Source organism: Rattus norvegicus, chromosome 13 (genome assembly GCF_036323735.1).
Source record: "Rattus norvegicus strain BN/NHsdMcwi chromosome 13, GRCr8, whole genome shotgun sequence".
Lineage (NCBI taxonomy): Eukaryota > Metazoa > Chordata > Mammalia > Rodentia > Muridae > Rattus > Rattus norvegicus.
Genome location: NC_086031.1, coordinates 99,559,766 through 99,587,723, shown reverse-complemented (window position 1 = coordinate 99,587,723; position 27,958 = coordinate 99,559,766). Strand labels below are relative to the sequence as shown.

The following is a 27,958-nucleotide window of genomic DNA, read 5'->3' as shown; positions in this document are numbered from 1 at the left end:
CAGCCAGTAAACCCCTGGCAAGGACAGAGTGCAGCTTGTCATTAAATGCTATCATGTTAATATATTACATTTACAAGACACTGCATTTTTTTTCCCTTATTTCCTTTTTGACACACGGGAATTAAGAAATGGGTTGCTGGCCAATTTGCAAATATTTGGGATGATGTTCTACTGAAGGTGTCAAATTTTCGTGACGGTCAAACAGCGTATGTTGTAAGACACCCTTTTTTTTTTTTTTTCAATTTAACAAAACTTGGTTTCTTGTTGAGTGTGGGATCCAGTTTGGTGAAATGTATGTGTTCTTAAAATAATGCAAATTGGGGGATCATTTGTTTTGTTTTGTTTTATTGTTTGGGCTATTGTTTTGTTTTATGTTTCAGGCAGGGTGTAACTAGGTAGCCCGACTTGAACCAGCAATCCACCTTCCTTCCCTTCAAAATGTTGAAATTGCAAGCACAGTCCAAAACATCTCATCTCAGTGAGAATTCCGTTTTCGAGGTGGAATGTCAGAAGTGTCATGTGAGTCTTGTTAGTTGACAGTTGCTTATGTCTCCTGTATGTCGGGTTGACTTCTCTTCAGAGTTATGTATCAGTTACAGAGAGAAAACTGCTGAAGCCCAGACTCCAAGGGTGGATCTCATTTCTTCAGGCTTTTAAAGACTGTCCGGAGTACCAAACTCAGCCCAGTAACAAACAGTAGACCAAAGAGCATTCCTAAATTTCAAGTTGTTCTCCAGAGCCCAAAACAAACAGATAAATAAAGAAAATAAGAATAGAAATCATTCAGAGAAAACTCCTGTGGACAATAGAGTGTGGGTTCAGACAAACCCCAGACCACAACCTCTCCCTTCTGTTCCTGTTAAGCGTATGTAGCCGGCCTAAAGGAGGGTCAAAACTCAGCCAATCTTTGTCATTCAAAAATAAAAGTATTGTGTCTCTATTTTAATTCGGGAGTCTATATTAGAGTTCATCATCAAGTACATTAGGTGCCCAAGGCATATGCAAAATTGTGGCATTAATGACTGACAAAAAATATTGATCAAGAAACAAATATTCCTGTTTCAATTTTTTGTTATTAGGGTTTTTTGTTTTTGTTTGTTTTTTGGTTTTGTTTGTTTGTTTGTTTGTTTGAGATAGAGTCTTGTCGTTTATCTCAGGTTAACCTAGAACTCGCACACCTCCTATCTTATAAATGGTAAGGTCTGAGGTATGTATCACCTCATCTAATTATTTATAAGTGTTCCTTTTATTTATAACAAATTATCATTTGTTTTATAACAAATACATCTTAATAATGTATAACAAACTGAAGGGACTAAAAGAGGAGATGAACTGCTTTTAATATATAAAGTTTTCTATTTTTATTGTGTATATTGGTCCTTCCAGAATCTTCCACTATCATTTTCTATTGACTAAACAAGGTCAGACATTTCGCCTCACATAAGGAGGGTCCGGGTATGATTATTGATGAACCCAGTTATCGGCTGACAGTGAGATTCACAAAGTTAAGTTTGTTCAAGACAGAGTCCCCCAGTCCAGTCTATAGCCCCAATCTCTCTGCTTTTTTTTCTTTTCTTTTCTTTTTTTCAGAGCTGGGGACCGAACCCAGGGCCTTGCGCTTGCTAGGCAAGTGCTCTACCACTGAGCTAAATCCCCAACCCCATCCCTCTGCTTTTTGATCAACTAAGATGGTGCCCACCACCAAGCCATTCCTCAAACTGAGAGCCGAGATAAATCCTGCCTTTCTTAAGTCACCCTGTGTCCAGTATTTGGTCACAACGACTGAAGTGACTAAGACAACAAGTTATCCCCCAACATAGAGAACCATTCCTTAATGCAAATGTTATATCCTGAATATTGCTTTATTTTCTCAGGGTAATTTTTAAAATGGTGACGACTTTGCAAGAGCAGATTGGAAGAGTCAGTTTAGCTGAACATAAACAGAGGAGGGGCTGTGCAGGCAAAAAGATGGGGTATGGTTGTGATGACATTAGTGCTTACCGATGCGGAGAAAAACAGGTTTCCATTTGCAGATGTATATTCTACATAGAAATCAATGTCGAATAACACAGTTTAGTTATTATACTGTGAAAATAAGGGATAGGAGGGGTTGGGAATTTAGCTCAGTGGTAGAGCACTTGCCTAGCAAGCGCAAGGCCCTGGGTCCGGTCCCCAGCTCCGAAAAAAAAAGAAAAAGAAAATTAAGGGATAAGGAGATGGCTCGGTCGCACGTGCTTGTCACACAAGCATGAGGATCCAAGTTTGGATCCCAAGGACCCACAGCAAAATCCAGGCACGGTTGTCTATAACTCCAGGTCTGGGTCAGAGCCCACCATCATAGGAACTTCTGTGCGCTGTGGCACTATTCTTCCCTGTAAAAGTGGTCTCAATACTGTGCGTTTCAGTCAAGAGTCCCCTGTGCTGGCCTTCACATTCCAGGCAAGGAAAGAAGCCATTGGCCTTTCTTTCTCCATTAGGTCTCCTTCCACACTGCTCTCAGGAGTTAACCAGACCTTGTACTCAAAGAGTTAGTGTCTGTATTCTCTTACCAGTGTCTTATCCATCTTACCAAGGGGAGAAGTCATTTGAAGTGTTAAGACCGATGCCCACCCTGAGAGCTTAGTCCTGAAACAGGACATCTTCACAGCGCTCTTCCCAAAGCTCAGGGAATAATATGGAAGAGGGGACGGAAGGAATGTAAAGGGCGGAGGGTGCGGGGGTGGGGGGCTGTGGAATGCTGTCTTCTGGGCACGTGTGTTGCTACACTCACAATCACACACATGATCCCAGAGTGCGGCGGTGCCCTGCACAGAGCTGGGCCATCGACTTCCTATCATGTTTAATGGTTGCTGGCATGAGGAGGGGGCACAGGCAGTCAATGGTTGTGTGTGGGGTTGTAAAGACATTAATGGTTGCAGGGGGATTATATTCCTCAGTGGTACAGGCGCCGCTAAATTGGCCTTGCTCAAGTAAGCACCCCTCTGTTCATGCTCACGTGAGCAACCCCTGTTTAAATGCAGAGGGTCACAGAAAGAAAAGACATGTAAACGTCTGGGAAGCACGGTCCAGTTGAGGGAAGAAGAGTGGGGGATGGGGAGGAACACAGATAAGGTGCATCCTGCGCGCAGTTGTGTGAAGTTGTGAAAAAATTAAATATTAAAGATGATGCCTGTTAACCCAAGAGAATCTATAATTTCATGGGGTTAACAAAAAAAAAAAGAATGATGATCACTGAGAATTTAGCCACTCTAAGTAAAAGATCATACCAAGACCACAGATTAACATCCCAATATAACAGCTTTTATTCTTTTATGACAGCAAATCAAATGTTGTATAAGTTTATTATTTTATGGTTCTCTGAACCCAAGGACCTCCTCCCTACGTCACATGAACCCATTAAACCCGTTCCACGTCACTAGAACGATTAGAGCTCTCACTTTGGTGTCTTTGCACCCTGGACTTGCAAAGACACAATGACTGTTCATTTATTGCTGGTCACCGAGTTCAGTTGGGGAGGTGGCCTGGATGGTGACTCCCACAGGGTCATATCTAGAGCTCTATGAATGGCAGGACCTGAATGAGTGGACCCAGGTCCAGGGTGAGGCAAGTAGGACACTGGGGTTGAGCTTAAAGGTGGATTGGTGTCCAAGAAATCAATCACCAAGATAGATACTACTTTGAAGAAATCTTTTTAAACTAAAATCAATGCAAAAATCCACGATAAAGGACACTTTGATAATGTAGTGTAAATGTTAAAAGGATTCGACCTTGCACTTTGATGATTCGGCATGTTTCGTTTGTCACCTTGCTTGCCCTTTCTGGGTGGCTCAGTGGTAGGGGAAGTTCTCAGAAGCCCCCTGAGCCACAGAATTGTCTTCAGTGGAAGCAAAAAAAAAAAAAATCTCCAAGGTATAACTGAATATCAGCAATTAATGGATTACATTAAATTGCCTACCAAGTCCCTCTAATACGAAAAAATTTTAAAGGGCAGGAGAAATAACAAGAGGTTCCTGGTGCTGGTCTTTAGGACCAGGGGATCGGGATAATTCAATAAACATGTTTCATTCCTGTGCATTCTAGATCCAGAACAGAAGGGGGCGCTGCTGGGACACATCGCATGGCTTAGAATTCAATTCTGCTTTCATGTTCAACGCTCTGTAGTTTCTGCAATGTCCCTAAAGCAAAAGATGCAAACACAGTCAGCTTGTTTAGGTTTTGGCATTAGCTTCTTGTATTGGAAAACTATACAGGTCTTTTCTTAGGGCACCCGTTGAAAAACTCACGACCATAATTAAAAAAAAAAAAAAAAAAAAAGGATGCAGCCACGAAGATGTTTGTTTCTGGTGCCGGAGACAGACCTAGGGCCTTGTGTGGGCATGCGTTCTGCTATGCCAGCAAGCTACTTCCCCATAACTTACAAGTTACATGATTTTTATCTGAGTCCAAATCCTCTTAAATCATTAAAGATGCTTATTTTTAGTTAACATTTTAAAAAGGTTATCAGGACTTTGTTTTGTTTTGCGAGGCGGCATCCCACCGATGACATCAGCGACGGGAAGCAGAGTGGTCATCTAAGAGTGAAATACCACAAAAAGCATTTATTTGCTTCCTGCCACCTTTTAGATTCTATCGAATCTCCTCCTTTCCTCATGCACGGGTGTTATCTTTGCCCCATAAGGCAGTTGTTTAACTGACGCTACATCCAGGGCTTGGATATTTGATAGAATTCAACTAACCATTTGACTGCATTTGGGGGCGGAGAGGGAGGCTTTTCTCCCTCCAAGATGAAGTAGTCATTTATTTCATTTTTATTTCTCCCAGCCTTACCAAAAATTATACAATGAACCAAGGCCGTAAGAACGATACCTCTGAAACTAAAGGTTGGTTTTGAACTTTGATGACTCAGTGGGAAAATACTGTCTTCCCGGGAGAGAAACAAGTAATTAAATCTGGAAAACCGAGATGAAATAGGAAAAGCTGAGGTCAGGACAAGGCATTAGGAATGCAGTCCCAGGCAGTAAACCGGAGGAGGAGGGGGACAGATGTGACCCACTGCAATTCTGTAAGCCTGACCTTTTAGACCTGATGGAATTGGGGTATGACACAAGACTCCATGTCAAGAATTTGAAAATAGTACAGTGGTTCTCAACCTCCCTAATGACCCTTAAATAGAGTTCCTCGTATTATAGTGACCCCCCCAACATAAAATTATTTCCCTACTCAATAACTGTAATTTGGCTACTGTTATGAATTGCAATGCAAATACCTGATATGCAGGATATCTGATATCTGACCCCCAAGGGAGTTGTGACCCACAGCTTAAGGCCTGCTGGTTCAGGACAAAGTGAGGGTCTGATTCAAGAGGCTGAAGCCTGAAGGGACACCAGTGTCATCTCCATCTGAAATGGACAAAGCTGACTAGTGTGCCCAGTTTGCTCTTTGGTCATCGTAAGAAAATAGAAGCAGAAGTGTGTGCCCATGCTTACAGGATAAAGTTCTGAATTACAGAGGATATTTCTAGCTGAAGAAGACACAATTATTTTTATAACCTATCAGGAAATGGAATAGCCACCCCCCCAATAAGTTAAACTCCTTAAAAATTATATGTTGCCAAAACTCAGAAAAAGTGATCAGAAATTTCTTAGTGGGGAGAATATTATATTTAAAAGCTGGAAAGATTTTTATTCACTTGGGCAAATTTTTGAGCTGAGGTTTAAGACGTCTCAATCTTCCTTGATTCTATTTTGTTTTTATTACTGCATATTACCCTTTCCATAGCAAAAAAGCACTGAGCGAACTGTTAATTATTTATCCAGATACTGTCTGTCTTTGTCCTTGTGCCGTGCCTTAACGAACACGGGTGAAGATCTATACGAATTCGAGCCTTATTTCGATATCTGCTTCTCGGAGAAGCAGTCTTCCAAGCCTGCGTCTGCTTACATTCATCCTTTGACAAACCTGTAAAGTAGAACGGAGGAACTCACACGCCCGACTCAGCTCCAAGCCAAACCGTGGAGCCCCACAGTAACCTGTGTGGCAACTTTGCCAAGGACTGGCTTCTTCAGAACTTTCTTTTAAACCACTCTTTCCTGGATCTTTTTTTCCTACATCGTAAGAGTGTATATGGCCACATGTAAACACGAATTCTAACTACTTTCAGTTAGGTTAAGGGACTGAAAAGCCATCGTTTAATCTTAAAAAATCGTTGAGGTTTGTTTCCCTGTTATCTAAACGGTGCTGTCCTTGTAAATGGAAGTCGGTGCCTTCAGGTTTCCTGTTTTAATGTTTGTGTCACTGTTACACCCAAGACAAGAAATCTGACAGAAGGATGACCTTACTGACTTAAAGAATTACCAAATAACCACTCGGACTGTGTTTGGAGGAAAAGCAAGGGAGGCGGGGAGTATCTAGGAAGTAGAAAGTTTGCAGTACCACCGGAATGTTTACAGTTCGAAAGGCTGTTCAATTGTCCTTGTCGTAAAGCCATCAACTTTCAGACAAAACCGAGTATGCCCCTATGTTCCAAGTTGGAGACATTAAATGATAAAACCTCGTAAGCCCCCAAAGTATTTTTCAAAGGCTGTATCCAATTGTGTAAGGTGTCCAATAACACTACTTCAAGCATGCCGAAAATAGAAAGAATCGTCTGGAGGAGACTGAGATATTGTGCTGCCAGCGTACCTGGAGGACGTAGAGATCCTGAATGAAGGAGACTGGATGGCAGAAACCATGGCTTCTTAACTAGGGAAATGAACGTGCATGCATTAAAAGACATTCAGTCTGTACTCACATTACAAACGAAAACGTTCTTTCCTCTAAAAGAGAAAGCCGACTCGTTCAAGTTTGCTGGGGCTTTGGCAAGCAAAAGGACACTTTCAAAGCCATCCAAGGGAAGCTGATTCCTGTGTGTGTTAGCTACGCTCTGAGAGCCACATCCTCTAAGTACTTAGCTTCCCTGCATCCCTGGCTAAGCCAAACATCTAAGAGATGTAATGAGATTGTAAGTGTTGGCAGGAAAGTTGGAAATAAAATCTCCATTCATCTAATACTCCTACAAGACACTGCCGTGGCCATCATTTTTTCATTTTTCTTTAGTCATGAGATCAAAATGTTTCCAGTTCTCAGTTCTTGTTCAAATAAAAAGTAGATATCTAAATAGCACTATGGTCGCCTGAACGTTTTAAATGGTGAAAACAATAACTTTATATAATGATCTCATCCCTCTCCAATGTAATATCTGTCTGCCTTATATACAGCATTTATTATTTTGAAGTCTTAAATGACATATCGATTTGAATTAAATTCTATAATCCAAACAACGCTTTTCTCAGGAACTACTTAAAACTGGATCGGATTGTCCACATTCAGAAACATTGAAAGAGCTGAACCTGCAGAATCCCGGCGCGTCACGTGGGGGATATTTACTCCTCTTAGAATCAAACCACCGTGAGTCATTACTGAAGTGGCTGAAGATCCCCAGTTATCTGGCTGACTTATGACCAAAACAGAAAACCAAATGATTGCGGGAGTGATAATGCACACAAAGTTCACTCTCGGCCTTGGCGCCCTCCGAGTCTCTGCACATCTTGTCTGTATCTGATGTCTATTTCTCCCACACTCCTTCCTGTGCGGGGTTATAGTGTGGGTGGATGCCACAGTATCCAGACAACGGCCTCTGGGCATCTAAACTGTAAACTCCAAACAGAACGCTAAGCAGTTTGCTTGGTGTTATCTCCTGAATCTGTTCTAAACTGTTGGGATTCCTGATAAGAAAAGAAGGCAGGTGTGGCTCACACCTATAACCCCAGCCTGAGAAGACTGAGGCAGGAGAATAATGAATTCAAGGTCAGCCTGGGTTATCAGAGTGAAACTCTGATAGACAATGATAAAAAGAAATTTATGAAAGATTTAAAAAGGGAAGGGGGAAGCAAGCATTTTTTTCATGCAAATCAAAAGTCAGCGAAGAAACTCCCACAGATCAGATCAACTCAGCAGATTTCTCCAGAACATTCCATCCAACATACGTGGAACACGTATTCCTCTCCACATCCATAAAACCTCCCCGAAAAGCAGACCGCAAAGGAAGTCTGGATGAATTGACAGAATCCGTGATTTAAAACAAACAAAAACTGGGCAGTTTTTAATTTTTCATTACAATTTAATAAATACTTTTTGATAACTGCACACAGGAAGGGTACGGTCAGTGGTTCTGGAAGATCTGGTGTTTTCCTGACAGCGACTGGAGTGACATGAGTGAAGTCAGTGTGGTACCGGCAAGACCACACTCATGCACCCGTCGTTTTCAGGGTTGTGGTTAACTTGGGCACACTGTCCCCAAATCACCTTCTCTCCTGTGTCACAAGGGCTCACATTCGCTCAGTCACTGCTGCACCTTTGCTGATCACACCCAGCGTTGTGTATAATGGGGATGACGGACTCTTGTTCGCACCACACACTGGCAGGCAAAAAAAGGTGGCTTTCGGCTCAGGGTGTGTGACACGGGCTTTTGTGGAAACGCAGGCCCGCTGGCCTAATGAACCTGTCACATTTAGGTGGTTTTCCTGTCAAACTGTCACCAACAGAGCTGACTTTAGTAACCGGCTTCTTCCAAGCCTTCTTTTCTCTTTTTCCTGTTTGAATGACTTTTGATACTGTTTCTCCTGGGCAGGAACTTTGGATAGAGGGACCTCCCATTTTCCTGGTTGGAAAGTACTTCTGCTCTCGACAGCCCCTCTCTGTCCAGCAGATAGGCAGGGGCTGCTCCCTGTGGAGTCTTCTCGTCATCCTTCTGCTTGGTGTTTCTCTTTTCATGCATCTTAAGTCTTTTTCATTTGGATTTTCTCCTCAGTGTGGCGGGCGCTGTTTATGGGCGAGCTTAGCCTTCAGGCTAGCCCCGCGCCCTCTAACTTCCGGGTCTCTCTCCTGGTCCACCAGCCTACTTTTCGCAGGAAATGAGTGATGTCTTACACCTAAGCAGAGGACAATGGTGGTAAATAGAGCCAGAAACCCACAGCAGGAGAAATCACAGAAACCGAACGAATGTTTAGAAAGGGGAACCCACTGAACAAACAGTGGGTCATTTAAGAAAGCATGGAAGAATTTTTAAAATTTGGAATTTTAAAATCCATAGAATCAACTGGAAGGTAAAGCAGAATGCACTTCGGGAGAGCTGGGAGTCAGCTGAGGTTGTTTGTTTATTTGTTTGTTTATTTTTTAAGATTTATTTATTTTGGTTACATGAGTACACTGTAGCTGTCTTCAGACACACCAGAAGAGGGCATCGGATCCCATTACAGATGGTTGTGAGCCACCATGTGGTTGCTGGGATTTGAACTCAAGACCTCTGGAAGAGCAGTCAGTGCTCTTAACCACTGAGCCATCTCTCCAGCCCGTTTGTTTGCCTTTTTTAATGCATTCTTTAATCTTTTTTTACAGTCCAGACTTTATCCCCCTCCTGTTTCACCCTCGGACTGTTCCACATCCCGCACCTCCTCCCCCATCTCCAAGAGGATCTCCTTACCCCCCCTTCCCTACCCCACCAGGCCTCCCTACTCCCTGGGGCCTCAAGTCTCTCAAAGGTTAGGTGCATCTTCTCTCACTGAGGCCAGACCCCGCAGTCCTCTCTACTGTATATGTATTGGAGGCCTCATATCAGCTGTGTACGCTGCCTGGTTAGTGGCTCTGTGTCTGGGGGGCCGGGGGAGCCCAGGTTAGTTGAGAGTGCTGGTCTTCCTCTAGGTTCACCTTTCTTCTTAGCTTCTTTCAACTTTTCTCTAAATTCAACCACAAGGGTCAGCAGCTTCTGTCCATTGGTTGGGTGTAAATATCTGCCCCTGACTCTTTCAGCTGCTGTGTTGGGCCTTTCAGAGGGCAGTCAGGATAGGCCCCTGTTTGTAAGCACACCGTGGCCTCAGAAATAGTGTCAGGCCTTAGAGCCTTCCCTTGAGCTGGATCCCCATTTGGGCCTGTCACTGGACCGCCTTTCCCTCAGGCTCTTCTCTATTTCCATCCCTGCAGCTCTTTCAGACAGGAACAATTTTGGGTCAGAGTTTTTGGCTGTGGGATGGCAACCCCATCCTCACTTGATGCCCTGTCTTTCTACTGGAGGTGGACTCTACGGACTGTACCCACTGTAGGACATTTCATCTAAAGTCCCTCCCTTTGAGACCTGAGAGTCTCTCACCTCCCAGGTCTCTGGTATATTCTATAGGGTCCCCACCTCCTACCTGCTGAGGCTGCCTGTTCCCATTTTTTTCTTCTGGCCCTCAGGACTTCAGTCCTGTTCCCCCTACTCCCCAACACCTGATCATGTTTCCCTCTTCCCCTCCCTGTCCTGTTTCCTACCCAGGTCCCCCCCTCCCTCCCCCTATCCCCATCCTCTGATTGGTTTCCTCTCCCTTAGGTGGTTCTAAAAGAAGAATGTACAGCTATGAATGCTTGCTAAAGACTCGGAGTGCTCTCCAATAGATAAGGATACACCTCAAGGGGCTGGAGAGATGGCTCAGCAGTTAAGAGCACTGACTGCTCTTCCAGAGGTCCTGAGTTCAATTCCCAGCAACCACATGGTGGCTCACAACCATCTGTAATGGGATCTGATGCCCTCTTCTGGTGTGTCTGAGAGCAACAGTGTACTTGCATTAAATAAATAATAAATAAGTCTTTTTTTAAAAAGAAGGATACACCTCAAGTTCTCAGAAAAACAAAACCAAGCCAAACTGAAAAGCAGTATCAAGAAATATTAAAAACAAAGGGAAAGTGAACAGTGGTCACTGTCAGAACAACATACAGACTCGATAGAGCAAAGGTTTCCTGAACAGAGAAACAGAAGGGGGGGGGGGCAGACAGACAGAAAGCAAGGAAGGGAGAGAGGGAGGGAGAGAGGAAGGGAGGGGGAAGGGAAAGAGAGAGAGAGGAAAGAAGAGAGGGAGAGAGGGAGATAGAGAAAGGCAGACAGACAGACAGAAAGCAAGAAAGCAAGCAAGTGAGAGAGAGAGAGAGAGAGAAAGAGAGAGAGAGAGAGAGAGAGAGAGAGAGAGAGAGAGAGAATAGACCCACAGTAATAAAGAGAAAAAATGAAAAGGGAGAAATTGCAACAGATACCTTCAAAGCCCAAGTCATTAGGGAATTTGATAACATATGCCAAAGAAACTGGGAAGGCTAGGAGAAATGGATAAATTTGGAGACCTACCAATACTAACCCAAGAAGATATAAATCGCTCAGATAGACTTGTAACAAGCAATGGGGTTGGAGCAAAAATAGAAAACTTCCCCCCATGAGAAGAAGCCCGGGATTAGATAGGTACACCACTAAATTCAACCAAACCTTTCTGGAAGAGCTAACACTCCAGAAACTGTTACACAAAATAGAAAGGGAAGGGCCATTACCAAACTCAGGCCAGTATTGTCCTGATAACAGAAGTAGACACGGATACCACAAGGGGAGTTATAAGTCAGTTTCCACGGTGGATACAGATGCAGAACATCTAAATAAAATGTTCACAAAACAAACTCATTAGAAGGGCATAGCCCAAATCCAAGTTGACTCCATCCCAGGGATACAAATCTGCTTTGATCAATGCATGCAAATCAGTGACTTCCAGACAGAAATCATAAGATCATCTGAATAGGTATAGAAAGGGCCTTCAACAAAATTCACCTTATCTTCATGATAAAAGCCTCAAAGAAAATAGGATTAGAGGAAACACATTGACACAATAAAAGCCATATTGGCAAACCTATAGCTAGCTCTGTACTAAACAAGGACAAAGGTAAACATTCCTCTAAGCTCAGAAATGACACAAGGGTGCACACTATTGCTCCTCTTGTTCAAAGTTGTCTTCAAAGTCTTAGCTTGAGGAATAAGATAGAGGAAGGAAATAAAATGGATATAAATAGGAAAGGAATTGGCATGTTATCCTTCTTTGTAGATGGTGTGATCTTATAATCAAAAGACCCCAAGACTCCTTATCAGTTCTCCGATGTCCTTCCATTATCAGAATATAAAAACAACACAGAGAAGTCAGTAGTCTTTCTATACACTAATAGTGAGCTTGCCAAGAAAGAGAGAAACTGGGGGGGGGGGGGGGTCCCATTCACGATCATTGAAGAAAAACCTAGGTAAAAACTTAGCCAAGGAACCGGCATTTGCTAACTATATATCAGACAGAGGATTTGTGTCTATAGAGTATTTGAAGTAGTGAAAAATTAATCACACACACACACACACACACACACACAAATTCCATAATTCAAAGTGTAAGATACTAAAGGAAGAAATTGAAGACTATATACTAGAAGACAGAAAGATCCCCGACTCTTATGAATTGACAAAATATTATAAAATGGTTGTTATTACTGAAAAAGGCTATAGGTTCAACACAATCCTTACCAAAGTTCCAAAGACATTCTCCTAATAACAACAACAATTAAAAAATCCTAGAAATTCATATGACAGCAAAAGGGACTCTGAACAGCCAGAGGAAACCTAAGCAACACCTGTGGCTTCCAGCATGTGGTCTCAAACCATACTACCAGCCATGATAATGAAATTCAATGGTGCCAGCAAAAACCCGGGCATGTAGACCAAGGGAATAGAACACTCAGGAATGAAGCCATAAGCTGCCAAATTTTTGACAAAAGTATCAAAAATATACATTATAGAAAAGATAGCCACTTAAACAAATTGTGTTGGGAAACTAGGTATTCACATATAGGACAATGAGACAGGTCCCTCTCTCTCACTCTGCATGAAAATCAATTCAAAATTGGCCACAAACCTTAACAGTAAGAGCTTGGTAGTGGTGGTGGTGGTGGTGGTGGTGGTGGTGGTGGTGGTGGTGGTGGTGGTGGTGGTGGTGGTAGTGGAGGAGGAGGAGGAGGAGGAGGAGGAGGAGGAGGTGGTAGAGGTGGTGGTGGTGATGGGTGGTGGAGGTGGAAGTGGTGGTGGTAGTAGAGGTGGTGATGGTGGAGGTGGTGGTGGTGGTGGTGGTGGAGGAGGTGGTGGTGGAGGTGGAGGAGGTGGTGGTGGAGGTGGAGGTGATGGTGGTGGTGGTGGTGGAGGAGGTGGTGGTGGAGGTGGTGGTGGTGGTGGTGGTGGTGGTGATAGTGGTGGAGGAGGTGGTTGTGGTGGTTGTGGTGATGATGGTGGTGGTGATAGTGGTGGTAGAGTTGGTAGAAGTGGTGATGGTGGTGGTGATGAAGATGATACATGATGATTACCATGGTAGTAAGCTTTGAAAGCGCTGGAGGAAACCATAGAAAGAACACCTCAAAGCAAGGAATTTCTGTAAAGAACTCCAGTGGCAATTAACTGGCAATGCAGGAGAGTAACGTGAGACTTGACAGATGGGCTCACAGGAGACTAAATGGTCTGTGCACAGCCAAGAAGCCACAATCATGGCAAAGAGATGGCCTACGGAGTAGAAGAAAACATTTGCTAACTATATATCAGACAGGAGATTTCCATCTACACTATTTGAAGTATGGAAAAATTAATCACATACATACACATGCGTGTGCTCCACACATATACAAACGCATGCACACACAAACCCTCAAATCATCCCATCAATAAAAGGTCTAATGAACTAACATGATTCTCAAATGGAGAAATATATATCTCTGGTAAACAGTTTTAAAAGTGTTCTTGGGGCTAGGGATTTAGCTCAGTGGTAGAGCGCTTACCTAGGAAGCACAAGGCCCTGGGTTCGGTCCCCAGCTCCGAAAAAAAGAACCAAAAAAAAAAAAAGTGTTCTACACCTTTATCCACTAGAGAAATGCAAATCAACACTAAGTTGAGACTCTCCCTCCCTCAAGTCAGGACCTGCCACCTGGAAAATGCTCGACCTCAAGTATGGGTGAGGCTGGGGGAGTAGAGGACCTTTATAACCTGCTGGTGTAGGTGGGTAGGTGGAAGCCTCCAGGAAAATCAGTGTAGAGGTTCTTCAAAAACTAAAGATTAAATTACCATGTAACCCAGCAATGCCATTTAGAGACTAGTGAAATTATAATGTAATGGAGCAATTTGCAAACCTGGATTCGATCCCTTATTTTATTCCTAACCAGAGTCAACCTAAGTCTATGACTGCAGTGGTCATTTTGTATCAAGTGGAGCAAAATCGTCAGAGGGATAGAGTAACCACTGCTACCCACTTTATCATAGACTGGGGCCATGCTTTGACAAGGTCAGAACAGGAAAGGATGCCTATGGAGCCATAAAGACTTCTGGTCAACCCCACAGAGTCTACCATTCTGTTACTCCTGTCTGTAACAGCTTCTGTAGCCTCGGTGAGGCCAAGCAGAGCATCGCAGCCTCACTCCTTCCCCTCTAAGGAAATATCCTGGAAAAGGCTGCATGTCTTGAGAGTCTGCTATGCAATGCATAATTACACTGGTTTCTTTAAGAGTCACAGGGCATCCACCCCTTGCTTTCCCAGACTACATAAAGCCCGCCTGGGGAGCAATTCAAGGGCAGGATTCTGCTTCTCCACTGCCCAGTCACCCAGGAGCTGAAACCTTTGAAGGCCAGCCTCTGAGTCTGACTGGCCAAGACAACTGTAGTGCTGTTGAGCACTCCGACTATCCACTCAGAGAAAGGAGCTGCTCAGTTCCCAGAGAAGAGGAACAAAGACCCTCCTTGTTCTCAAAAAGAATAGGTTTTTAAAAAAAAATCACCATCCTTTGCCAGAGCCAAGTCCACTGGCCAAAAGTATTCCACAGCACTGATGCTACAGTGGAGAAATTCCTAGATCAGCCTACACACCACCCTGGGGTTCCGGAATGAGCCTACCTTTGCTTAAGGCCCTAGGCCATCACTTCCTAAGTGTTCAGTGTGTTATCATAGGAAAGGTACTTATCTCTGTGCCTCAGTTTCCACAGCTATAAAATGGCCATAATAGTAATCTTTTTCTAGGGTTCTTGGAGTTAGGTGTAAGGTACCCATTATACAGTAAGCACTCAACAAACACGAACGGTTGCCTTTTATTGTCTGGAACCTAAATTATATTTACAAATCTCATCCTTCAGCCAGTTTGCACATTTAATCATGAGGTGGTGGTAGTGGTGGCGCAAGCCAGTAAGCAAATGCCAAAGAGGATAAGACAGGAGGATTGAGTTCGAGACTACCATGAGCTACAGCTGAAGAGGAAGAGGAGAAGGAAGAGGAGAAGGAGGAAGAGGAAGAAGGGGAGGAGGAATGGGAGGAGGAAGAGGAAGATGAGGGAGGAAGGAAGGAAGGGGGAAGAGGAGGAGGAAGGATTTATTTTTAAAGTTGCTTCTTAGTGAGCTCCACTCCACCAAACTCATTCAATTATCCACTCAAGTCTGGCCAAGAACCCCCTCAATAATGCCCCAATTCAGAACTTTGGACTTACAGACTCTACACAACTTTCTCAAAGGAAATGGCAAGAGATCTGTGTTTCCCTGAAGTACGCCATCTCTCTCCGAGGTACTCTGCCTCTCTGCAGTACTCCACCTCTCTCTGCACTTCCTGCTCTGCCCACACACCCTTCATGCTGGTGGAAATGGACATCATAGAACAAAAACCTGGATCATTTTCTGAAAACCCACTCCGCTTCGGAAGACAATTCACCCAGATAGTTCAAACCTATGGCTTTACCTGGCAGGATATGCATTAAACCCTGACCTCTACCCTCACCCAAGATGAAAAGACCATAAGTGGAAGGCAGCCTGGGACCATGCTGATAAACTCCATCAGCAACATAACGCCGGCCCTCACAGGAGGAGGACAAAGTCTAATTACCAAGTCTAATTACCAGTACCGGCATGGAGACAAAAGGCCTACAGTTAATGGCAACTTTCTTACCTCACAGCATGCAGCAAAGTGTTACTCCAGAGTCAACAAGGACAAACTGGAAAAGGTCAGTCATGGTCCTTTGAAAACTCTGCCCTTTACTTACCTTACCTTACGGTGGCAACAACAAGATGCATGTACCCATGTTCACGTTAATTCTCCCCAGGGAACTTTGTTATTCCATGCCCATTTCTTGGATAAGTCTGACACAGATATTAGCCACAAGGTCCAAAGACTAGAAAAGAGACCCCAAACTTCTAAACATGGCCTGTAAGGCTTTCAACCACAGAGAGGATGGGGCTAAAAAAGAAAAGAGATTGAGGAAAGAATAGGAGAGAATGCTATGCCAGCTTCCTGTCACCCACTGTCCCCAGAGGCAGAGCCATCCCCAGCCCCTGTCCTTACCTTTAATATAATCAAACTAGCCATTGGCCTAAGGAGAGTTCTAACAAGACTTGTCCCAGCTTCAAACAATGGGGCCAGTGAATGATGGACTATCTGTTGGGTTGCACTGGTGCCCCCAACTCCCAACACCTCCACTGACTGTCTTGGCAGATGCCTTGGTCCAAGGAAGGGGCCCAAATTCCTGGCCCCCAATTCATCAGAACACTGCAATAGCTGTAGGATAGTTTACTTCATACTGCACACCAAGGCCTCTTTCTCCTTACTCACAGAATGACATGAGCCAATCAAAAACTACCAAATCAACAAAACAAGAGTCTCAGGTATCCCATCATCCACTCTGCCAGTTTGGTGACACAGCCCTCACTCACTCCTTTATCCTTGTGTCTCATTGTCCACCCTCACTATTAAGTTGATATCTCTTGTCTAAGCCTAAGGTTTCCATATACATTCCTCCCTTGAGACTGCCCACCATTTTTCTCCTTAGCCTGAATTCTGGCAGCATTTCCACCTAAAACCAGACTTCTGTCCTTCTAGTCTGGGACACCTCAAGCCCCTTAATTGTTAACTGTCATAATCATAACCTCATAACCTTGAGAGACCCTTCTGCCTTGCTGTCCAGGACCAATATCCTCTCATTCCTACCACCCGCCACAGTCTTAAGCCCATCATTGAGTGATTATTGCAAGTAGCTCTTCTAACTCCCACCACCTCTCCTCACAATACTCCACTGGGTGCCAAAAAGCATAGTGTCACTTATCACCTGGTCCAAGACCACCAGAAGAATCAACTGGGTTATTAATTTCCACCTCCGCTTGTGTTTGCTAAGTGGTGGTTTGAATGAAAATGGTGGCCCTGGGTTCGGTCCCCAGCTCCGAAAAAAAGAACCAAAAAAAAAAAAAAATGGTGTCCCCTAGGTTCATAGGGAATAGTACTATTAGGAGGTGTGGCCTTATTGGAGAAAGTGTATCACTGGAGGTAGGCTTTGAGGTCTCAGATGCTCAAGCCAGGCCCAGTATCACTCTCTCCTGCTGCCTGCTGAAGCAAACGTAGAACTCTCAGCTCCCTCTCCAGCACCATGTGTGCCTGCATACCACCATGCTTCCCTCCATGATAATAATGGACTAAACCTCTGAACTGTAAGCCAGCCCACATAAATGTGTCCTTAGAAGAGTCGTCAGGGCCACCGTGTCTCTTTACAGCAATAGAAACCCTAAGACACTAACCCATGCACACTCCTCTCCTCTCTCCCCTCTCTGCTGCCTCCTTTTCTGTCTTTGATCTTCAAGCTGCCCATTTTACTATTCCTCTACAACCCTCCTCCCAACCCCTTTTTTGCCTTCACCTGGGTTTGCCCCAGGGAGTGTGAGATACATTTCCAGCAATTTAGCTAGGCTATACATAAGGACTAAATCAGCCCAGACTTGTTCAGTTGTTTCCTTCTCAGATAAATGAATGATCTCCTCTTATACAGCCTTTCCTCACAGACAAATCTCTAACAATTTCACAACCCTTCTTAGCCTCCAGAGCTTATAGGGTCTTTGGAGACAAGACCTAGATCTGTCAACCCTATGTCACCTCTCTGGGCCTCTCCATCTCAGAAGAGAGAACAATGCCCCAAGCCAAAATAGAGGAGCTCCTCACCTACCACCGTATTCCTCAAACTAGACTCAGACTGCTCACACTATCAGGGCTTCTTTAATTTCTTTCCCATCCAGATCCCTACCTACTCTTTATGAAGTCACTCAGGGACCCCTAGAAGAGCCACCCTTGTCCCAATTCCTCCTACAGACAAATGTAAGTCCACTCTCTTGCCCTCCTCTACACTAACACTTTAAGACCCACACAGACCCGTCTATCTCTTTTTACATGCTAATCAACAACAAACCCTTACAACATTCTGCCGAAATGGACACATGTCCATCTTCCCCATAGTCTATCTCTCCAAACAGCTAGACACAGTTGTCAGAGGCTGACCACCCTGCCTCCAGACCCTGGCCATAGTGGTACTGCCTGTCCCCAAGACAAACAAAATACCAGCTCACAGCCCCCTACACATCCTCATGAGGGCTCAGTCAAGGGCCTCATAAACTGTGTGCTTTCCTAACCAAACACAAACACACACACACACATGCACGCACGCACGCACGCACGCACCCATTACCCAGGGTAAAGCTCCACCATGCTTACTTATCAGATTCCAACCTTATATTGGAGCCATCCTCACCTCCCAACCCTGCAGCACTCCTACCTAACAACCCCCACACCCCTAAACCTCCTTAAGTGTTGTTCTAACACAGTCAACCTCTTATAACCCTTCTGCCCATGTCTTTTATTACTTCAACCTCCTTCTTCCCCGATTCCCATTTTACCAAATGAGATGTCACTTACCTGCCCTAGACTGTCAGGTAGAAGTCACCATATGCCCCCTGTCAGAGGACACAGATATTCACTAGTATTTGCAGTCATCTTTTCAGGGTGAGTCGAGACCTTTCCAATCACAAATAAGGGGGCCCACACTACTACAGCTTACATACTTAGATACCCTTGCCAAACTAACTGTAGAATTAAAACAAAACTTGTTAAAACTCCTACCCTTGGCCCTGCTCAAACTCCAAGACTTGCCTCCCCAAAATAATCCTAATTAGTACATTTGAACTCATGTACAGGAGAACCCTCATGAGCCCCAATCACAGTAGACACACCCCAACTTCCTCTGTCCCTATCTCAGAGTATCCTGCCCTGTCCCAGCATAGAGCTTCAAAATCGTACTGACTCTATCCCACCCTTTTCCCCTACCTGATACCCCCCCTTCCCGAATCTCCAAATAAGGGACACAATATGCATTCCAGATCCATCTCACCTGTAACACCTAAATAGCAAAGCCCCCACAAAGTCATCTTACTCGCCCCACACTGCCTAAAATGAAATGATGTTAACTCTTCCTGGGTCCACCTTTCCAGACTTGAGAAGGTTCCCCAACAATTTCACTCCACAGCTCTAGAGCCCACCAAGCCTCAAAACACCCAGTCGTCTTCTTCTCAGCTCCTACGAATCACTAAGGAGTAATCACCAACTTCTTTGTACCCCTCTCTTCCAGATACTCCAGATTCCCCCTAGTACATCCTAATTTCTGCTCTGCTGGATATGAGGAAGGGCTATAGTTGGCCTCGGACCCATAACGTGTGTCTCAACTTTCCTAGAAACCCCTGACATCTTTTGGATACAAGGAACATTCCAGTCCTTCACCGCAGACCCGATAGGCATATTCTCTGCAATACTTTGCAGCCTGCTTACCCGCCTCGCAGGCCTAGACCCCTCCGCAGTGCCAGGAAACATGCCGACCCATGTGGTCTAGACTCTTCTAATTCTTTCCTTTTCTGACAAACTAATTACCAGATGAACCTAGACAGCCTTACTCTCCTGTGGGCCACCCAGATCTTGGGTCCCTACCAGTAACACTAACTGATCTCCCAGAGATCCCTATAAAATATCATTCTCTTGGCTTTATCCCTATAAAATATCATTCTCTTGGCTTTGGGACATTAGACAAGAGTCCTGCCTCCTACCTGCAAGAAGCCCATGTTGTGATAACACCTCACAACACAGACTCCAATATTGCTTTGGGGCCAGAAGAGACCCACAAAAAGTGACCACCTATGGACGAACCTGGTGAAGTGTCCAGTGGAACCATCACAAAGGATGTGGGAACATTGACTGGTTCTTTCTCAAATACTAGAGTTGTCTTGATTTTGCTAGCCCAAGGGCCCTCCCAAAGAGACAAGAAGTCGAGTTCCTTAAAGGATAAAGGGGAGAATCGGGGTGATTTAATTTGGCAGTTGACCATTAAATTACCTTTCGTGTGAGGAACCCACATCTTTGGACTGGGGTTATACTGCCTTGGGACAAAGGGCTCTCTCCAAGGTTTATGGTTGTTTCTAGGAGCAAAACTATTTATGTTTCCATGAGTAAAACAGCCTAGACCTCTGGGCACCTCAGAGAGCTGACCCATCACTGCATCGGGGTACCATAGCCATGACAGTCATCTGCTCTTTAATCCCAACACCCATCTCAGAAAAATGCTACAGCTTGCAAATTCCAGCCATGCCACAGGTGGCCCAGAGCTGGGGAAAGATTTGTCTGAGGGCTACATGAAGGACATATACTCAGTAAACATTTAGCCTGACACAAAGCAACAAGGACGATAGGAAAGGAAGGAAGGGTTACTTTCCTATAATATTTTCTGTGTATCTTATGATGTTTTTATGTCACGTAATAATAAATGGTCAACTGACAAGGAAGATGAAACAATTATAAAATATATATCCACCCAGCATCACACAACCTAAAGATACAGTTGACAGGGGTGGGGGGGTGGAAAACGTCAATCTCAATGAATGAAACACTGAGGCAGAAAAACAACAAGGAGACGGTGGTCTTGAGATAGAGTATGGACAAAATGTTCCTAGCAGACAAAAATTAAAATAGCATCTTTGTCTCCAGCTACAGTGGAATGAAGCAAAAAAAAAAAAAAATAGCAGAAGGAATTCTGGGAAACTGAAAAGTATGTGGGAATTCACAGCAATCATTCTGAATAAGCAACAGGTCAAAGCCCCCCAGATGAAACTGGAGAATATCTTCAAACAAAGGAAAACAAAACCCTGACTGGACGCAGCAAGAGCAACAGGAAGAAGAAAGAGAAAAGCAGCCAACGCCTACGTCATCGGAGGAGGATGTCAAAGCCAGAGCTGGCCTGCGGCTTAGAAAAACCAGAAAAAGAGCAAGTCTGCAAACAGCAGAAGGAAAGAAACAATAACAGTAACAATGAGCAAAAATAGATGAGAGGCCAGAGAATAGCCCGGTAGAACTGGGGTTTTGGAAAAAAACAACCTGATGAACTTTTGTCTAAATATAAGGAAGACAAAGTAACAAATGTCCCTGGGTTTAAAAGGATCCCAAGGAGCCTGCAAGATAAAAAGTAAAAAGTCATCCCCTGGAGAGCACAGGCTCTCTGCAGGAGCAGTGCACGCTCTTAAACACTGAGCTACCTTCTCCAACCCACTGCCCCAATTTTTTTATTGAAAACAAACCTCCAATTAAAATGTGAACTACAAGTAGTAAGACATGGGCCACTGAGTCACACAGGACCCTGAAGAATCTGTTGTGATTTTCATGCCTTTCTTTCTTTGCACCTTTATAAAACACTGAGTAATATCAGGGTAAGAGGACCTATTCTTTACAATGCAAACCCCCGATGCAAATATCTCCTGAGTCAGGGGACTACTTATTTCTAATTTGGGAACTGTACTTAAAAGAAAAGAAAAAATTCTGAGAGGGAGGGAGAGATTGTTCTGTGGTTAAAAGCAATCAGAACTCTGGCAGAGGACCCAGGGGGAGAGCCTCCTCTTCTGGCTTCACAGGCAGACAGAGCTCACATAGATACATAATAATATGTAAATAAAATAAATATGAATAAATAAAATAAATATAAATAAGTAAAATAAAATATTTTTTAAAAGAAGGAAACAGATGCTCGTATTTTAAGTGTGCTTCGTCCTCTTGAATTGAGTAAGTTACATATTTGGGAACAAATTCCAGGGTGGGGGACTCGAGTTTCAAGTTAGATACCCTGAGAGCTTCCTGAGACTTTGTAGAAAATTAATATATCAGAGGCCAGTTGGGAGCAACCCGGGTGCCTTACAAGGAAACCCAGAGTCTCCAGGTAGGCAGAGAAAAACCTTTAACCCCAAATATAAAATTCATAGACACGATTCTTGGAAACAAACAAAGGCTTCCTTTCACGAGGTCATAAGAACAACATTCGACACAAGTTCAAACATTGAATAAAGTGTTACACCAAACCACAGGGCTTTTGTTGTTGTTGACTTGTCCCATGTCAAATTTCATCTGACCATAAAACTGGCAACAAAGGAAAAGTCAAAGTATTTTACATTCTTGGAAAACAGAGAGAACATTTGTTTAAGGGAGAAAAAAACCTCAAGTCCTTAAATATATACGATTTGTGTATGTATGTTGTCAAAGGGCTGACCAGTTCAGTTACTTAATAGTTGTCTGAGCACCTCCATTTGTTTCCCACTTTTTCTAAAACACACACACACACACACACACACACACACACACACACACACACATTTTGTGAACGAAGTTCATTAGTCTGGCCTTGGTTTTCTCAACCAACATTGGGGGAGCAAGTAACAATAGTATCAACTTCATAAGCAGTGACCCGTGACATTTCCATAGTGCTCTTGGAACAGGGATAGTTATTAATTATCAAAACTGGGGCTAGAGAGATGGCTCAAGGGTTAAGAGCATAACTGATGTTTTAGAGGACCAGGGTTCAGCTCCACAGCACCCCCATAGCAGCTCACAAACACCTGTAACTCCAGTTCCAAGAGATTGGGCTCCCTCTTCTAGCCTCTACAGGCTTCTGCATACTTGTGGTACACAGACATAGACTCAGGCACACACACAGACACACAGACACACACACACACACACACAAATAGATAAATAAATCTAAACAAAATGTCTGAATTATTGGTGTTATGATAAGCATCCAAAAGAAGCAGAGAAAGACTCAAGCTAAGAGCAGCTGAAAAGCAAACTTCAGAGTGGAAGCCTGGCTCTGAGACCCTCCCAAGTGAGTCTAACACCCAACCAGCAGTTAAAGCAAAGTAACCACACACGGGCACGCACACGGGTCTACGCACGCGCGCACCTACGAAGATTCCTAAAGAAAGCACATCTCAGCCAGGAAATCTCACCAACTTCATTCAAGGCTGCAGCATTTAGGTGAAAGGAAGCAGGCCAGCACAGCCACAGAGACGTGGTGAGTAGACATCCCCAAGCAGGCTTGGAAGTGGGGTTCATAGGAAGGGAAGAGCAGTGGTCCTCTTCCAACTGACACAAGAGATGGAAGAGAACTGTGCTAGGAACTTAGTGTGGAAAGAGAAGGTACAGAGGATTGGCATGAATTATAACCTTGAACCTGGAACTTCTCCTGCAGACAGGAGGAACCATTCAAAGGATTCTAACTAGCGTGGTCAAGGCTTCAAGAAGGTGACTATGGGAACTTTGAAACAGATGCAGCAAGCAGTGGGGGGTCTCTTAATAGCCCCTGTTCCCGTCAACACTGGTCTCCTGCTCGTTTCTCTTCCCTATAACTTTTTAAGAGATGCTGGACATGTTTGCCATGCTTTTTTAACTTTTGTATTCCTTTATTTATGGGAGGGAGTAAGCCGTTGCGCTGAGGCATGCTCAAGGAGATTGGAGGACAACCTGTAGAAGTCGTTTAAGTCTTTCCTTCCACCATTGTGAGTTCTAGAGACTGAACTCAAGTATTCAGGCTTCGGGCTCAGAAGGGGTCTATCCACTGAGCCATCTCGGTGACCCTCATTGTCTTTTAGCTTTGTCATAATCTTAATCTATTCCACTGTCCAAGTGCGTGGCTGTCCCTTAGCCCATGCTCTAGTTCCTGGGTTCCAATGACCTTCTCCTCCATTCCACTGTACCCACCCACCTATCACCAAGAACCCTTTCACCCTATGACCCTATGTATCACCAAGAACCCTTTCACTCCATGACCCCACCTATCACCAAGAACCCTTTCACCTTTGTGATCTTAATCTTTGATTTCCTACTCTCGGGCATTCCTTTCCTCATTCCAGCCCCACATCTGCTCTCTAACCTCATTCAGTCTCCCCGTTGTGTTCAGGAAACCTAAATGTAGCAGAATTAAACTAATATTAATAGAGTCAACAGTTGAATTTGGATTTAGGACTAAGACCTTTTCTAAAGCTCCCTTGGTTGGCGGGGCACAGATATCCGGTTTCTCATGGCTTGAGTGTATGTGTGAGAGCACACACATGGGTGTGCACACACACAGAGAGGAAGATGTTTCTTTACTAAGTCCACTGCATAATAATTTATGCACCATTTGCTCTACCATTTGCTCTACCATTTGCTCATAGTGGTGCATGTTCTCGGACCCAGTTCGGCTCTCAAGAGGTTGGCCTTTGTTTTTTCAGGTACACTTCCTTTCTGAATCAAATGCAAACTCCAGTTTCTTTCTGCAGAAATATCTCTCTCTCCTCTCTCTCTCTCTCTCTCTCTCTCTCTCTCTCTCTCTCTCTTTCTCTCTCTCTCTCTCTCTCACACACACACACACACACACACACACACACGGGGTGGGGGAGAGCGCTAAAAATCCACTGAATATTGGGGAGCACCCAGCGGTCAAACTGTTGCTATACTGGAAAGACCTGAGGAAGTAGTCGATATCATGGTAGACCTGAGGAGATAGCACATATCATTGCAGACGACTCCTCTGTTCTTCACACCGCTCTTTCTATGGGCCTGCCACAGGTTCATTCTGTGTTTGCCAAATCAATCAAATGATTTGAGCGAAGGCATTGTCCTTCGGTAACCAAGGAGGCTTCTGCTGCCTCCAGAAGCGGCTCCTGCAGCATTTGGGAGTTAAGCTTTGCAGAGAAGCTAAGAGACCTCGGAAGGACCCTGGTGTCCGCTTAGCAGGTGTGGGCAGCGGGGATACTGACATTCTCAGTTCTCAAACCATCACCTTACATGACAACCCACCCTAACGTGTAGGGCAGGCAGGAGGTTCTAATCATACTTACTTATTGATAAGAAACTTGAGTCCTGAGTGTGTTCACGAGACCCGAGGTCACATGGGAGCACAGAGTGGAGCATGAGGAGCCAGCTCTGTCCTCAGCTCTGCTCTTCCCCACAGTGCCAAAAAAATGAAGGGAAACAAGGTAGGACCTCTTCAGTCTGGCAGCACACTCACGAACAAGGCTATAAAAAACCCCTTCGGTCAAGATGAACGAAATCTCATCTCCACTTAGTACACCAAAGTACGTGGCTGTCTCCAAAATCCCTAGTAAATCAATACTTTTCTTTAAAGGGCAATTGCCTCTGTGTCAGCCTTGGCCATTTAATAATCTGTGGAGAGTAAAATGGCCGTATCTCTACAGACCTCACCGCAATCACTTGGGTAAACAGTCCACAGACATTTGTGTTGTTTCTTGTGGGATAATGGGTTCAAAGTTATAAAATCTGGAAATATTTGACTAGAACGCTGCCATACAGGCTTTTCTCATTTCGAATCTCAGTTGTCTCCACCCATCCACCACATCTTGCAGGGGAAGAACTTTTTTTTTATGACAGCTCATGAAGTGAACAAGCCAATTGCTCCATCAGAGGAATGTAAACAATCCTGTGGACCCGTTTCTCTACCCCACTTCCTGCTTGGTTAATAAAAATACAACCACTGGGGTTGGGGATTTGGCTCAGTGGTAGAGCGCTTGCCTAGGAAGCGCAAGGTCCTGGGTTCGATCCCCAGCCCCGAAAAAAAAGAAAAAAAAATACAACCACCTTTCTTCTCTTAACCCGACTACACTCAGGCAAAATTAAGTCCATCCTAGCTGAGACAGCCCTCAACCGAAGGAGGGAGGCCAGCGCTAACAGGCTGGTCATGTGTTGGTCAGTGGAGAACAGGGAAAAGAAACCTTTCTCTGATGCAGATCTTTCACAGCTATGGCTATGAGAGACCAGAAATAAAATCCAAGAGTGTGCACTCGTATGTATAGGTGGCTGTGTGTAGAAACATGTGTGTGTAGGCATGCATACACATCCATGTAGAGGTCAGAGGTCAGCCTTCAGAGTCCATTACTCTCCTTCATTCAATTCCTTTTTTAAAAGATGGGTTCTAACTATGAAGTCCTGGTTAGCCTGGAACTAAGTAGACCAGGGTGGCTTGAAACTCAGAGATCCTCCTGCTTCTGCCTCCCAAGTGCTGGGACTAATGGGGTGTGTCCCCACACCCAGAACCACCTCATTTTTTGAGACAAGGTCTCTCACTGAATCTCAGGCTGTTAACTCAGAAGGGTAGGCAGCAAGGCCTAGACATGCTCCTGTCTCTGTCTCCCCAGGGTTGGGATTACAGACTTTCTTAGGTTAGCTCTTGGGCTACAACCCACATGCTCATTTTTTATGCGGCTGGCACCTTACTGAGTGATATCCCCATGTTTTATGTATATGAGTGTTTGCATGTATATATGCACACCTCGTGTATGCCTGTATATATGCACACCTCGTGTATGCCAGTATCCAGGGAGGCCAGAAGATGGATTCAGATTCCCGGGATCTGGGGTTACAGGTGTTTGTGAACCACCATGTGGGTACTAGGAACTAAACTCAGGCTTTCCGCAAGAACAGCAAGGGCTTCTATGCACTGAGCCCACTCTCCAGTACCTTCCCCTCCCTGCCATGTGCCAACATTTCTGTCAGGAGGCAAGTGAGACCCTTAAGAAAACCTGAGTGCATCAGGCTTATAACTCCATTACTCAGACAGCTGAGACAAGAGGACCTTAAGTCCAAGTCCAGCCTGGGAAACATCAAAAACCTGTTTTTAGAAAAAAAAATTAAAAGGACACTAGTGATCTTCAGAACAGACTGTAAAACTCCTCATGCAAAGGATGAAGGAGAAACAAACAGAGAAGCTACAGGGAATCAAGTTGTAAGAATAGAACTGAATGCTTGCCTCAAGCTGCAGCTGAATAAACAGAGACCATGGGGCAGAGAAACTCAAAATAGTCATGGAGAAAAGGACCAAGACATTCTCTGTACAGACCACTGGATCCCTAGGAAGGGAAGGGAGGAGGCTAGAGGCAGAATTCTATGGTAGACTTCTTCCCTCAGATGCAGAAGGTTCTGGGTTCAATCCTCAGCTCTGAAAAGAAATGAAACCAGGAGTAATTGCAAGTTCAAGGCCATCCTGAGTTATATGACAAGACCCCACCTACACACACACACACACACACACACACACACACACACACACACACACACACAGGGGTAAGGTGGGGTAGACTACAGACAGAGAGATGTTTAATGGACAAAATAAATCTAAGGCTTTTCAGTTGTTAAGAGATTAGAAAAGCCATGTGAGCACCCCTCACAGAGCGCACATTTTCCACTGTCCTAATGTTGCTATGTTGTGGAAGTTCTTATGTGAGTCTGGTTTTCCCTATAAAATGGAACTCTTGCCTGCCTTCTTGTGTCAGAGTGGGAAGTGAGTCCCTGCCTTCTCCCTCCCCAACGACTCTCACAAAAATACATTTGCTTATTCTCGAAACTCAAACATAGAGACCTGATTCTACACAGACCATACATGAATACCAGTTGAAACATTGTGACTGTTGAAAACGACACTTGAAAAAGCATGGAGAATAGAGGACAAGCCAAAATAACCCACTCCCTATGGTCACTATCGGCTGCCATAATTCCATAAATAGGTTACTGTCTGTTAACAAAGAAGAAAATCTGAACACCTCGCACAATTAGAAACTGCTTTAGCTTCAAGTAATTTAAACATTCCTAGAAATATCTTTAAAATAACACAGGCTGACTTGTAGTTTTAAAAAATCTCGCTGCTGACCCTCACGGAAGAGTTATCTTGGTCATCGTTCTGGTGGTGTAACAAAATACCAGAGGCATTTAAGTCATCACAGGAAAAGGTTGGCTTTCGCTCGACGTTCTGGAAGTTCTAGGAAAGGCAGAGAGGCCACATGGCTTTGGGTCTTTGAGGTACCACGTGAGTGTGACAAAACACAGATCACACTCTTCATAAGCCAGGGGTCAGAAAGAGGAAGAGATCAAGCCCCTTCAAGGGCAGTCTCCCCAAAACCTCACATTAGGCCCTCA

The 27,958-nt window shown here is 44.3% G+C and overlaps 1 protein-coding gene across 2 annotated transcripts in view; it reads right to left on the bottom strand.

Annotated features, from left to right (window-relative positions):
- Positions 1-3,281: 3,281 nt before the first annotated feature.
- Slc30a10 (solute carrier family 30, member 10) overlaps positions 3,282-27,958 on the bottom strand; it is a 54,779-nt gene continuing 30,102 nt past the window's right edge. The window contains exon 5 of one of the 2 annotated variants that reach the window (XM_039090584.2): positions 3,282-8,969. The gene's annotated coding sequence lies outside the window, so the exon portion shown is untranslated. Of the gene's footprint in view, positions 8,970-19,046; positions 26,985-27,958 lie in introns of those variants that run through there. The other variant, XM_039090583.2, reaches the window with a different exon arrangement.